This window comes from Palaemon carinicauda, chromosome 18 (assembly GCF_036898095.1).
Source record: "Palaemon carinicauda isolate YSFRI2023 chromosome 18, ASM3689809v2, whole genome shotgun sequence".
NCBI classification, from domain to species: Eukaryota; Metazoa; Arthropoda; class Malacostraca; order Decapoda; family Palaemonidae; genus Palaemon; species Palaemon carinicauda.
Genome location: NC_090742.1, coordinates 16993426 through 17007959, shown reverse-complemented (window position 1 = coordinate 17007959; position 14534 = coordinate 16993426).

Genomic DNA, 14534 nt, shown 5'->3' with positions numbered 1-14534 from the left:
ATCAATTAATTATTCTTGCACAATTCAGCCCCTTTCAGGTAACGCAAATAATTACATTTTCTTCGTTCTAGCAATATTCTGCAACAAATCTCTTCTTTGTCTTCTTATAGGGTCAATGACCTTAAATGAAAACTTTATATTATAGGACATATGTCAACTGTTAACCTGAAATGCATTAATTAACGTCCTTGTCTGGTGATCGACAGGCTAGGGTTCGAGTCCCTCTCTAACTCGTTAGTTCCGTTGGTCGCTGCAACCTCACCACCCTTGTGCGTTAAGGATGGGGGTTTTTGAGGGAGCCTATAGGTCAATCTGCTGAGTCCTCAGTAGCCATTGCCTGGAACTCATTGGTCCTAGCTTGGGTGGAGTGGAGGCTTGGGCGCTGATCATATGTATATATAGTTAGTCTCTAGAGCATTGTCCTGCTTGATAGGGCTAAGTCAATGTTCCTTGCCTCTGCTATTCATGAGTGGCCTTAAACCTTTAATTGGGTGAAATTGGGCAGCGTTATTTTCCACTTCAAAAAGTAATCTGTTATTTCATTCTTCTTTATTTCCACAAGCATTATCGTGAATATTTTGCATCTGCTTCATTATATTATATTAAACTTTTCTTAAATACCTTCCTTTTATATCCAGTATTTCACTATCATTAACGCATTATGTTACAATGATGAAAATTTTATAATATTCTTGTGGTTCAAAAGTGCTCGGTTGATAAAAAACTTCTAGAGTATTGAATTGATGACTTTTACAAGTTTTTGAAACACTCGTTGTTTAGGTAAATACGTACTATAAATTGCTGCATGTGTACAAACAGTAAAAAATAGTTTCCAGTTTTCCCTAGAGAGAGAGAGAGAGAGAGAGAGAGAGAGAGAGAGAGAGAGAGATGTATCACACACACGTTTAATGTTTAATGCAACACTTCGTTTAAATTACAGCCTTCTTTACACACACACAGTCTTATATTTCCAAGGGATAAACGCTAAAGGTATAACCTAACATTTAATACAACACTTCAGATAAATTACTGGCCTCTTTCTGAGAGAGAGAGAGAGAGAGAGAGAGAGGAGAGAGAGAGAGAGAGAGTCCTACATATGTATAAAAGAATAAAAGCATAATACATACTTAATGCAATACTCCAGTTAAACAGATCCTTTTTTCAAATCTGAGAGAGAGAGAGAGAGAGAGAGAGAGAGAGAGAGAGAGAGAGTACTACAAATATATGAAAAAATAAAAGCATAATACATATTTAATGCAATACTCCAGTTAAACAGATCTTTTTTCAAATCAGAGAGAGAGAGAGAGAGAGAGAGAGAGAGAGAGAGAGAGAGAGAGTCCTACATTTACAAAAAAAAGCACAATACATAATTAATGTAATACTTCGGTTAAATAGATCCTTATTTCAAATCTGAGAGAGAGAGAGAGAGAGAGAGAGAGAGAGAGAGAGAGAGAGTGTGTCCTACATTTACAAAAAAAAGCACAATACATAATTAATGTAATACTTCGGTTAAATAGATCCTTTTTCAAGTCTGAGAGAGAGAGAGAGAGAGAGAGAGAGAGAGAGAGAGAGAGAACCTTATTGCCTTATTTTATGTTTGGGTTCCCCCAGGTCCCTCAGTGTGAGGCTCTTCGTATATCCACCAGAGTTGCTAATGCATCTTCCGGAGAGAGAGAGAGAGAGAGAGAGAGAGAGAGAGAGAGAGAGAGAGAGATAATGCAAATATCATGTTTTTAAACTTATATCGCGTTTCATGACTTATTCAAAATCTCTTCTATTTGACAGCAAATAAACAATCTTTATTCAAGATTTTATCACAAAACAAAAAAAGAAAAGAGAAATATTATCATGAATAAAAATATCATAAACTAACGATGCAGTATCTTCGACAAGAATCGTCCTACATTTACCCCCTTAAGATATCCTATGCACGCACACGCAGGCACACACGCACACACGCACGCTCTTGCACTCGAATGAATACATTTGCATAAGCACTTGCGGATTGCTTAGAAAGAGTGCTCCCTTCGCCTTCCAGCCAAACCAGAGTTCGTGACATTATCGCGGATTGCACTAAAGTTGAAATCGTCTTGGGATGAGGAAGGTAATTTTTGCGTATTTGTATAGTTTCTTTTTTTTATCGCATCTTAATTGTATTCTTAAAAAAAAAAAAAAACTTGTTACTTATTTTGATAATCTCCTATAAATAATAAAAAGTGTCTATCTATCTATCTATCTATCTATCTAACTATATATATATATATATATATATAAAATAGAGCAAGTGTGTAGCTTTATATATATATATATATATATATATTGATAATCTCATATGTAATAAAGAGCAAATGTGTGGCTTTATATATATATATATATATATATACATATATATATATATATATACATATATATATATATATATATATATTTGTTTCCGGTCACTCTTACCAGGAAGATATATAACTACTCAGTCTCTCCCAGTCCCTCATCTAGGGGTAGAGGGAGTAGTCATACCCTGGTGAGTGGGTTTGTAATTAGCAACGGTGGATGGTGTTGGAAGGGTTGAATATGTATTTATGTTCGTATGCCTATGTGCATATTAATATTTAGCCGTCACTTTTGACGGGTCGTATACACAAGTTAACAACAGTAATTGTGTGGGAGCCTCTTTTTGTATTCAATTATAGTCAATTCTTTTTAGTGAGGCAGATTTGCACCGACTCGCAGGGGTGCCCTTTTTAGCTCGGAAAAGTTTCCTGATCGCTGATTGGTCGGAGAAGATAATTATAACCAATCAGATAGCAGGAAACTTTTCCGAGCTAATAGGGCACCGCTGCGAGTCAGTGCAAATACAACTCATTAAAAAAAATGACTATAGTGTTTGATATCATGAGATATTCACAGTATTTTATTACAGTGATTAATGAACTAATGCTTCTAAAGCCAATTAATAGATAGCGATGTGTTTTGCATTTGTATCAGGGATCACCTGTGAGAGGATTATAAATAAATATCTCATTTTATCAGCGTAAATATAATAACTTCACTAGAGACTTGTTCGGAAATTCTCGTGTTTTAAAATATTCTAGATAGGTTTAATTATTTTAATACTTATAGTGGAATATTTCTTACCTAAAGGAATTAGGTAACTCAAAATTGTTTTGACCGTAAAAAAAAAATGAAATGGATATTGTAATAAAATAAAGTAGCGGAAGTTTATTAATTAATTCTTTTAGCAAGACTCAGATTTCTTTTAATCACTAGTAAAATAAAGAGAGAGAGAGAGAGAGAGAGAGAGAGAGAGAGAGAGAGAGAGTGGGTAGATGAGGTTGATACCAAAGGAAGTTGTTTAAGTTGCTGAGCATTCATGCAATTATGACCAACAAAAACTATAATGGAGATACAGTGTTTAATAAAAAAATAAGGATTAAATAGAAATAAAAAGTGTTTCTACGACTAAGTCAATTTCGTATTTAAATATCACCAGAAAAGTCCTAACATTGAAAAATTAATATTTTAAATGTCACTGAAATAGTTCTAACGCATAAACAGTGCACAATTAAAACGACATTGAAATAGTCTAAAAAAACACTGGAAAATGTACAATTTCAATGACATTTAAATAGTTTTAACACTGAAAAATGTACAATTTAAATATCACTGAAATAGTCCTGACACTAGAACAATGTCCAATTCAAGTGTCACTTGAAGAATTCCGACACTTTTTCTTTTAATAGAACTGTCGAAATCAAACAGGAAACAGCAACCGAATAGTTCTGACAGTGACAATGTTCAAAAGACGGATCACAAAAAATAGGAACTTCGGTTTCGTCGATGCTGTTAGGATAAATAATGTAACTTTGTAAACTTGCCACTTCCTTTCATGTAATATTCCTTCCGGGCAAATACTTTGAATTTTAAATCGAGTCTCATAAGTTATTCGATGAATCACTTGTAGCCTATATAACTTTATTTTGTGGGGGTAAAGAGCATGTTTCTTTTTCCCCCTTTTTTTTCTTATTGTTTTATGCTGGCTTTGTTCTGATCTATTTCATTCATCGATCCAGAAGTTTTTTTTTTTTTTTTTTTTTTTTTGTCTAGTTCACCACCTCACCGAGCTAGACCAAGATTAGGTTCTCCCAACTGATCTCAGTATACTAGTTTTTGGTTGCGTTAAGGATTATGTTTTCTTTTTTCCCCCTTATTTCTGTTTCTATGTTCGTTTTGTTCTGATCTATTTTAATAACCTTGCTTGCTTGCTCGCTTCAAGATTGTCTTGCCTTATGCAAGACACGGGCTCTTGACAGACCGATCCAAACGATAAGTTTTTTTTTTTTTCTTTTTTTAGGTCTAGTTTAACCCCTCACGGAGCTATACAGAAATGAGGTTTTCACGCCGATTCCAATAGATACCAGGTTTTGGTGGCGTTAACAATTATGTTTTCTTTTCTCCTGATTTTTCTATATTGTTTCTACGCTCGTTTTGTTCTGATCTATTTTATTCACCAATCCAAACGATAACTTACTTTTTTTTTCATTTGGTCTAGTTTACCACCACACGGAGCTAGACCGAGATTAGGTTTTCGCGTCTGACTCCAAAGAATCTCCATTCAAGAGGTCAAACATATCTACTATTTCCGGAGACACTTTGTCAAAGTTCAGTGCGTGGGAACGTCCTCTTTCATCTTCCATCGATTTATATCTTCCTGAGCTTTTGTTTTCCCTCCGAAGAAGGTCGGCCGTCTGTGTTGTGGATACGACGACAATATTTCTCCCCCTTTGATCTCGTTCTCCAGTTCAGTGTCTTTTCGAATTAACCTTCCGCGGCAGGGTTGCCAGGTTTTCCAAATGAGAAAAGGCCAACGTCTGATCAACTGTAGCTTTAAAGGGCCAACCTAATAGTAGAAAAAGGCCGGAAATATAGCATTTAAGGCTAAGCAATTTTTAAAAATGCCAAATTAAGGTATCTAGCACGAAAAAAACGGCCAAATTTGGAGTTTTTTTGAGGCACGAAAAAATGCCAGCCTGGCAACCCTCCTTCCGCGCTCAAGATCTCAAGATTTTCTTTATCTTTTCTTTTTTCTCTTTTTTTTTCTTTATCTTAAGAGGGCGAAGGTCAACAGACGGACACATAAATAAAGACCCTTTCTAACTCGGTATCGAAGGAAACGAAATTGATGTTGTATCTTGTTTGGTTAAGTTTTGCCATTTTTCTGTAAATTCACTTCCAATGTTTATCAATGATATTCGAATATTTACCCTGATCACAGAGTATCTAAAGGATTTAATAAGTTACCATAATTATATATTAAAACTAAGACGAATCGATTCAAAATCATTTGATATAAAAAGATATTTTTTTATAAAGATTATTAATAAAAAAAAAATGGATCTGGGTCAATAGGCCGATGAAGGTCCTCCAAATAAACACAAGGGGAATTCTACGAGATTTCCAAGAATTTATGATAAAATATTAGTAAAGCTACATAGATATTGAACAGTTGCTCTAGGCAAAGAGATATTTACATTGCGTTTGCGAGTAAACAGTAGTGCGTGCGCAAACAGAGCTCTGTAAACAGTTATGAGATCATGAAATAGCTATTTCTGGAGAAAAAAAAAGAAATTAAATGTTTTTGTTTTCCTTTTACTATTTACTGTTGTTAACTTGCATCTTACTTAGCGTGGGTCTAACGTGGCACACTGTAGGTGATACTAGACGTATTTTCGGATGTCTCCAATCGTTTTTGACTGATTTTCTAACTTAAGAAAAAAAGAAAAAAAATGCCAGCAGGCTATGAGAGTCCTGTTATATTATTCAATTTATTAATTGAAGATAATAATAATAATAATAAAAATAAGTCCACTTTCAATGGACGAAGAGTTAAAGGCAAAGAATTAAGTACAAAATCATATGAGAGAGAGAGAGAGAGAGAGAGAGAGAGAGAGAGAGAGAAAGAATATACACGCTTTCGGTATAATATTCAATAACACTTCAATTAAATTACTTCCTTCTTTCATCAATTTCAAGTTTGCCATAAGCGTTGATGACATGAATTGTAAATATTGACTTGGAATATAGTGATATTTTCATATTAGTAGAGAGAGAGAGAGAGAGAGAGAGAGAGAGAGAGAGAGAGAGAATGGAAGTATATTACTGCAAGGAATGAGACGATTTGATACTGACTAAATCCTGTGAGAGAGAGAGAGAGAGAGAGAGAGAGAGAGAGAGTGGAATTATGTTACTGCAAGGAATGAGACGATTTGATATTGAACAAATGAGAGAGAGAGAGAGAGAGAGAGAGAGAGAGAGAGAGAATGGAATTATGTTACTGCAAAGAATGAGCCGATTTGATATTAAACAACATTTATGTTTTTACAATAACATAAAAGGGCTGGCCCGGGATGGAAGACGGCAATTTTACAAGTGGATTACATTTCCCGATAGCTATTGTCATTACACACAGAAAAGTAAACACATGGAAACACATTGTATTCTATTATCACTATACTGTAAATTTATATTGCACCATCGAGAATGTTTAGAAACACATTAGCAAATCACATTTAAAATCATTAATATGAACATGTATTAAAATCAATAACCTTGATATATTTTCCAAATGATCTTTAATACATTCTAAAACCATTACCATTAAATATATCTAAACATTATAAACATTAACAAAAACTAAATTTAAAAACATTAATAAAAACATGTAAACAAAATCACTAACACTGATATATTTTTACAAATGATCTTCAATATATTCTAAAACCATTACCAATAAATATATCTAAATTTTATAGACTAACAAAAACTAAATTTAAGAACATTAATAAAAACATGTAAACAAAATCACTAACACTGATAAATCATTATATATGATCTATAATATATTCTAAAACCATTACCATTTAACATATCTAAAAATATGATCAGCATTAACTCATATGTAAACAAAAACTAACATTAAAAAAGATACCGTTAAAACACATCTAAAAAAAATCATTAATTCATATCTAAACAATAGCTAACATTAACAAACGTCAAAAAAATTAAAAAATATCATTAGGCCTACTACGCCTATCCACTAAAACCTTTCCCCTCTCAATATAAAATATCAAATACCGTGATAAATTACAGCCCTACCACCAAAGAAAAGGTGAGGTGGCATTTAACCGCTGATATGAAGGGCTATATGGAAGAGAGAGAGAGAGAGAGAGAGAGAGAGAGAGAGAGAGAGAGAGAGCGAGAGAGAAAAAAAGAAGTACATTTCACGGCCTCTTAAACAAAAGGAACGGTTCAAAGCGATATCATCTCCTGTGAGTAAGGGCCGAAGCCTTCTGATCAAATGACGCGAGATTAATATTAGAGAATAAAAAAGAAACGTAAGCTGTCTGGGAGAAATATCTTTTCATTCTCGTGTGGTATACGTTAGTCTTGGCTGTCGAATTTTTCGCACGCACGCATATTACATATATATATATATATATATATGTGTGTGTGTGTGTGTGTGTGTGTTTGAGTAGATATAAATATGTATATATACTGTATGATATACATATATACATATGCATACATATATATATATATATATACATACATTTACACACAGACACACACACACACATATATATATATATATATGTATATTTCAAATAAGCCTTATATATATTAATACATTAAAGTCTGGATCCTCTTAACAACCTCGGGATCAGAGCCCCAGGCAAAATCGCTCAAAGATTATAGTATCTGACCGACTTATTTGAAACATGAAAAACACGTTTAAATGTGTAAAATTTATCGTAATATATATATATATATATATATATATACCTTGTGAAACGGAGGTTGCAAAAAATGTAGATAATTTATATCACCTGGGATGAGGTCGTTATACCATAATCCTTTCCTTGACTCTCAGGTGGGTCTTGGTTAAGTAGCGCGGTAGACGAGAACTAACCCCCGGACCTCACAAATACTAACTCAGTGCTATAACACTTGAACGATTAATATAAAACCTTATCATGTTTATCAGCAATATTATCCTTAGGTTGAAATCTGTATCAAAAGTGATACATATAATAATCATATGAAAATTATGTACCATATATATTGAAATAAAAGAATTAGAAAAAATATAACATATTAATTTGAATGAAGCATTATGATAAAAACATAGATTGAAATAAAACGTAAATGTACAAAATATGAAAACCCCAGTAGAAATGTATGTAGCTTTTCATAAAATAAATTGAAAAAACGAAGCGAGTAATATATTTTGCTATCAAAATCAAAGCTTGGCACTGGAGATTAAAAGCAAAACTATGAAACTTTAGAAAATATTGGAGGAAAATATTACCAATCCATAAAGTGAAATTAGTTATCAATAAAAATGGGGTGAAATTAGTTATCAATAAAAGGGGGGGATTAACAATAAAAATAGGATGGAATTAGTTATCAATCAAAAGGGGGGGGGGGAATTAACAATAAAAATAGGATGAAATTAGTTATCAATGAAAATGGGGTAAAATTAGTTATTAATAAAAAGGGGGGGGGGGGGATTAACAATAAAAATAGGATGAAATTAATTATCAATAAAAATGCGGGTGAAATTAGTTATCAATAAAAAGGGGGGGGGGGATTAACAATAAAAATAGGATGAAATTAGTTATCAATATAAAGGGGGGGGGGGGTTACAATAAAAATAGGATGAAATTAGTTATCAATGAAAATGGGGTAAAATTAGTTATTAATAAAAAAGGGGGGGATTAACAATAAAAATAGGATGAAATTAGTTATCAATAAAAATGGGGGTGAAATTAGTTATCAATAAAAAGGGGGGTGAATTAACAATAAAAATAGGATGAAATTAGTTATCAATCAAAAGGGGGGGGGGTTTAACAATAAAAATAGGATGAAATTAGTTATCAATGAAAATGGGGTACAATTAGTTATCCATAAAAAATAGGGTGAAATTAGTTATCAATAAAAATGGGGTGAAATTAGTTATCAATAAAAATAGGGTGAAATACGTTATCAATAAAAATGATGTAAAATTAGTTATCAATAATAATGGGGTGAAATTAGTTATCAATAAAAATGGGATTAAACAAGTTATCAATAAAAATGGGGTGAAATACGCTATCAATAAAAATTAGTTATCAATAAAAATGGGGTTAAATACAATATCAATAAAAATTATGTAAAATTAGTTACAAATAAAAATGGGGTGAAATTGGTTATCAATCATAATGGGGGGGAAATTATTTATCAATAAAAAGGAGATTAGATAAAAAGAAATGGAGTAAGGCGAAAACTGTAAAAATACTAAAATAACTAAAATCATTGGAAAATTTGGAATATACAAACAAAAATCAAACCGGAACTTAAAATAATGATGAATATGGGTTATAGACACAAATCTCCGTCAAAGCTAGGAAATCCAATCTCTGAAATCTTTCCCTAAAACTAAATAATTGTTGACAGCGAGGATAACCACCTCTGTCAATTTTCTAAAATCCACAAATAAATTTTTAGTAATTCTGTTAACAAATAGACACTGGATCAAAGTAACTAATATCCCTAAATCTAATTAATTATTCACAATAACTAAAATACAACTCTGTCCCCTCTTTAAAATTCACTATTATCTTTTTTAATAAGTCAGCTAACAAAGAATAATAAAAATAACACATTTCCCTAAATCTAAGTAATTGTTGACAGCAACGAGAACCGCCAGTCTTTTTTTTTTTTAATCCACAAATAATGTTACATTAATTCTGCTAATAAACAGACGTATGGACAAAGTAATATATTTCCTTAACTAAATAATTGTTGATAACAACGAGAACTACTTCCGATAATTTTTTAAATCCAAAAATAACTTTTCATTAATTCTGTTAACAAACAGACATACCGAAAAAGTAAGCTATTTCCTTAACTAAATAACACATGAATAAAGTAATCTATTCCTCTAAAAGTAATTGTTGACAGCTACAAGAACTACCTGTTCTTTTTTTTTTTTTTCTTAAATCCACAAATAACTTTTCATTAATCCTGCTAACAGGCACATGGACAAAGTAATCTACTTCCTTAAATAAATAATTCTTAACAGCAACGATAACCACCTCTGGTTTTTATTTATTTATTTATTTATTTTAAATCCACAAATAACTTTTCCTTAATTCTGCTAACAAAGACACATGAACAAAGTCACCTATATCCCTAAATCTTAATAATTGTTGACAGCACCGAGAACCACCACTGTCCTTTTTTTAAATCTAAAAATAACTTTTCCTTGATTCTGCTAACAAAGACACATGAACAAAGTCACCTATATCCCTAAAGCTAAATAATTGTTGGCAGCACCGAGAACCACCACTGTCCTTTTTTTAAATCTAAAAATAACTTTTCCTTAATTCTGCTAACAAAGACACATGAACAAAGTCACCTATATCCCTAAAGCTAAATAATTGTTGGCAGCACCGAGAACCACCACTGTCCTTTTTTTAAATCTAAAAATAACTTTTCCTTAATTCTGCTAACAAAGACACATGAACAAAGTCACCTATATCCCTAAAGCTAAATAATTGTTGACAGCAACGAGAACCACCACTGTCCTTTTTTTAAATCCAAAAATAACTTTTCCTTAATTCTGCTAACAAAGACACATGAACAAAGTCACCTATATCTCTGAATCTAAATAATTGTTGATAGCACCGAGAACCACCACTGTCCTTTTTTTAAATCTAAAAATAACTTTCCCTTAATTCTGCTAACAAAGACACATGAACAAAGTCACCTATATCTCTGAATCTAAATAATTGTTGATAGCACCGAGAACCACCACTGTCCTTTTTTTAAATCCAAAAATAACTTTTCCTTAATTCTGCTAACAAAGACACATGAACAAAGTCACCTATATCCCTAAAGCTAAATAATTGTTGGCAGCACCGAGAACCACCACTGTCCTTTTTTTAAATCCAAAAATAACTTTTCCTTGATTCTGCTAAAAAAGACACATGAACAAAGTCACCTATATCCCTAAAGCTAAATAATTGTTGGCAGCACCGAGAACCACCACTGTCCTTTTTTTAAATCTAAAAATAACTTTTCCTTAATTCTGCTAACAAAGACACATGAACAAAGTCACCTATATCCCTAAAGCTAAATAATTGTTGGCAGCACCGAGAACCACCACTGTCCTTTTTTTAAATCCAAAAATAACTTTTCCTTAATTCTGCTAACAAAGACACATGAACAAAGTCACCTATATCCCTAAAGCTAAATAATTGTTGGCAGCACCGAGAACCACCACTGTCCTTTTTTTAAATCTAAAAATAACTTTTCCTTGATTCTGCTAACAAAGACACATGAACAAAGTCACCTATATCCCTAAAGCTAAATAATTGTTGGCAGCACCAAGACACACCACTGTCCCTTTTTTAAATCCACAAATAACTTTTCCTTAATTCTCCTAACAAAGACACATGAACAAAGTCACCTATATCCCTAAATCTAAATAATCGTTGGCAGCACCGAGAACCACCACTGTCCTTTTTTTAAATCTAAAAATAACTTTTCCTTAATTCTGCTAACAAAGACACATGAACAAAGTCACCTATATCCCTAAAGCTAAATAATTGTTGGCAGCACCGAGAACCACCACTGTCCTTTTTTTAAATCCAAAAATAACTTTTCCTTAATTCTGCTAACAAAGACACATGAACAAAGTCACCTATATCCCTAAAGCTAAATAATTGTTGGCAGCACCGAGAACCACCACTGTCCTTTTTTTAAATCTAAAAATAACTTTTCCTTGATTCTGCTAACAAAGACACATGAACAAAGTCACCTATACCCCTAAATCTAAATAATTGTTGACAGCACCGAGAACCACCACTGTCCTTTTTTTAAATCCAAAAATAAATTTTCCTTAATTCTGCTAACAAAGACACATGAACAAAGTCACCTATACCCCTAAATCTATATAATTGTTGACAGCACCGAGAACCACCACTGTCCTTTTTTTAAATCCAAAAATAACTTTTCCTTAATTCTGCTAACAAACAGACACATGGATAAAGTCACCTATATCCCTAAGGCTAAATAATTGTTGACAGCACCGAGAACCACCACTGTCCTTTTTTTAAATCCAAAAATAACTTTTCCTTAATTCTGCTAACAAAGACACATGAACAAAGTCACCTATATCCCTAAAGCTAAATAATTGTTGACAGCAACGAGAACCACCACTGTCCTTTTTTTAAATCCAAAAATAACTTTTCCTTAATTCTGCTAACAAAGACACATGAACAAAGTCACCTATATCTCTGAATCTAAATAATTGTTGATAGCACCGAGAACCACCACTGTCCTTTTTTTAAATCCAAAAATAACTTTTCCTTAATTCTGCTAACAAAGACACATGAACAAAGTCACCTATATCTCTGAATCTAAATAATTGTTGATAGCACCGAGAACCACCACTGTCCTTTTTTTAAATCCAAAAATAACTTTTCCTTAATTCTGCTAACAAAGACACATGAACAAAGTCACCTATATCCCTAAAGCTAAATAATTGTTGGCAGCACCAAGACACACCACTGTCCCTTTTTTAAATCCACAAATAACTTTTCCTTAATTCTCCTAACAAAGACACATGAACAAAGTCACCTATATCCCTAAATCTAAATAATTGTTGACAGCACCGAGAACCACCACTGTCCTTTTTTTTAAATCCAAAAATAACTTTTCCTTAATTCTGCTAACAAAGACACATGAACAAAGTCACCTATATCCCTAAATCTAAATAATTGTTGACAGCACCGAGCACCACCACTGTCCTTTTTTTAAATCCACAAATAACTTTTCCTTAATTCTGCTAACAAAGACACATGAACAAAGTCACCTATATCCCTAAATCTAAATAATTGTTGACAGCACCGAGAACCACCACTGTCCTTTTTTTAAATCCAAAAATAACTTTTCCTTAATTCTGCTAACAAAGACACATGAACAAAGTCACCTATATCCCTAAAGCTAAATAATTGTTGACAGCAACGAGAACCACCACTGTACTTTCTTTTAAATCCAAAAATAACTTTTCCTTAATTCTGCTAACAAAGACACATGAACAAAGTCACCTATATCCCTGAATCTAAATAATTGTTAACAGCACCGAGAACCACCACTGTCCTTTTTTTAAATCCAAAAATAACTTTTCCTTAATTCTGCTAACAAAGACACATGGACAGTCACCTATTTTCCTTAGAATCTAGTTCATAATACGACCTAGCACACAAACCAACACAAATATCCATGTCTCATGCCGTCGGCTCTGCGGTAAAAATTCAAGAACATCGGAGTCTCCATGTTAGAACAGAATTTTTATCTCTCGAAAAAAGCCATATTCTGCGTTGTGTGGCAGACCGTAGTTTAACATAGGATCATCCCTTCACTCGTCAGGATTCCACGACCCTGATTATTTGCTCCTACAGACTTGACCTCGTAAACTCCTTAGCTTTGTTTATAAAGGGAATCATGGCTTGTCAATAAACAGGATTTGATCTCTTTATTTCTTAAGCTTTTCGTAGTTACGTTTATTCCAATGTATATTTATATATTGGTTTATTGCCTTCGCCAAAGCGAAGGGTAAGTATCCACCCTTGTCTGTCCAGTTTATTTATTTGTTTGTTACATTGTGAGCAACTTTACACAAAAACTACAGTACCGATTTTGACCAAACTTGGTGGGTATGTTGGGTATGACCCAAGGATTTATCTGCAACATTTTAGATAAGGTACATAAAAAAAAAAACGAGTACACAGCAGTACTTTGAAAATACTCGCAATGTTAAGTAAATGGCAAATATTTTGTATGTACACTTTTTGTTTGTGAACAACATTACGCAAAAACCACAGCACCAATTTCAACGAAACTTGGTGGGCAAGTAGGGTATGACCCAAGGACATATCCATTAGAATTTGAAGAAAATAAATCGAAGTAAAAGTATGTAATGGAGTTAAGGGGAAAATAAAGATTGCTTGGCATGGCGAAGGCATGCTCTCTACTGAGTGCTCCTCTAGGTTTGACTATGTATCTTTTTAATCAGTTTTTAATAATTATCTCGCTTTACTAGTTTCTCTTTCCAATTTTAGGCTGAATTTCACAGACCTGAGGATCATTACCGTCGGAAAAGGGAGGGTTATATAAGAGAGAATAGGGCCAGTCCCAAAACCTGTTTTCTAGTATAATTGATAGAGAGCCCTGGTTGGACGATGACAAAACTAAAAGTAGTTTAGATTAACCTGTAGTAATACTGAAAACCACGAAGTAAAAATACAATTGGTTTTGTAAAAAAAAAATATTATTATATATATACTGTATATATATATATATATATATATATATATATATATATATATATATATATATATATATATATATATATATATATATATATATATATTATATATATATTTTACATGTCGTAAAATCCGGATTTTTTGATTAATGATTAAAACGACGAA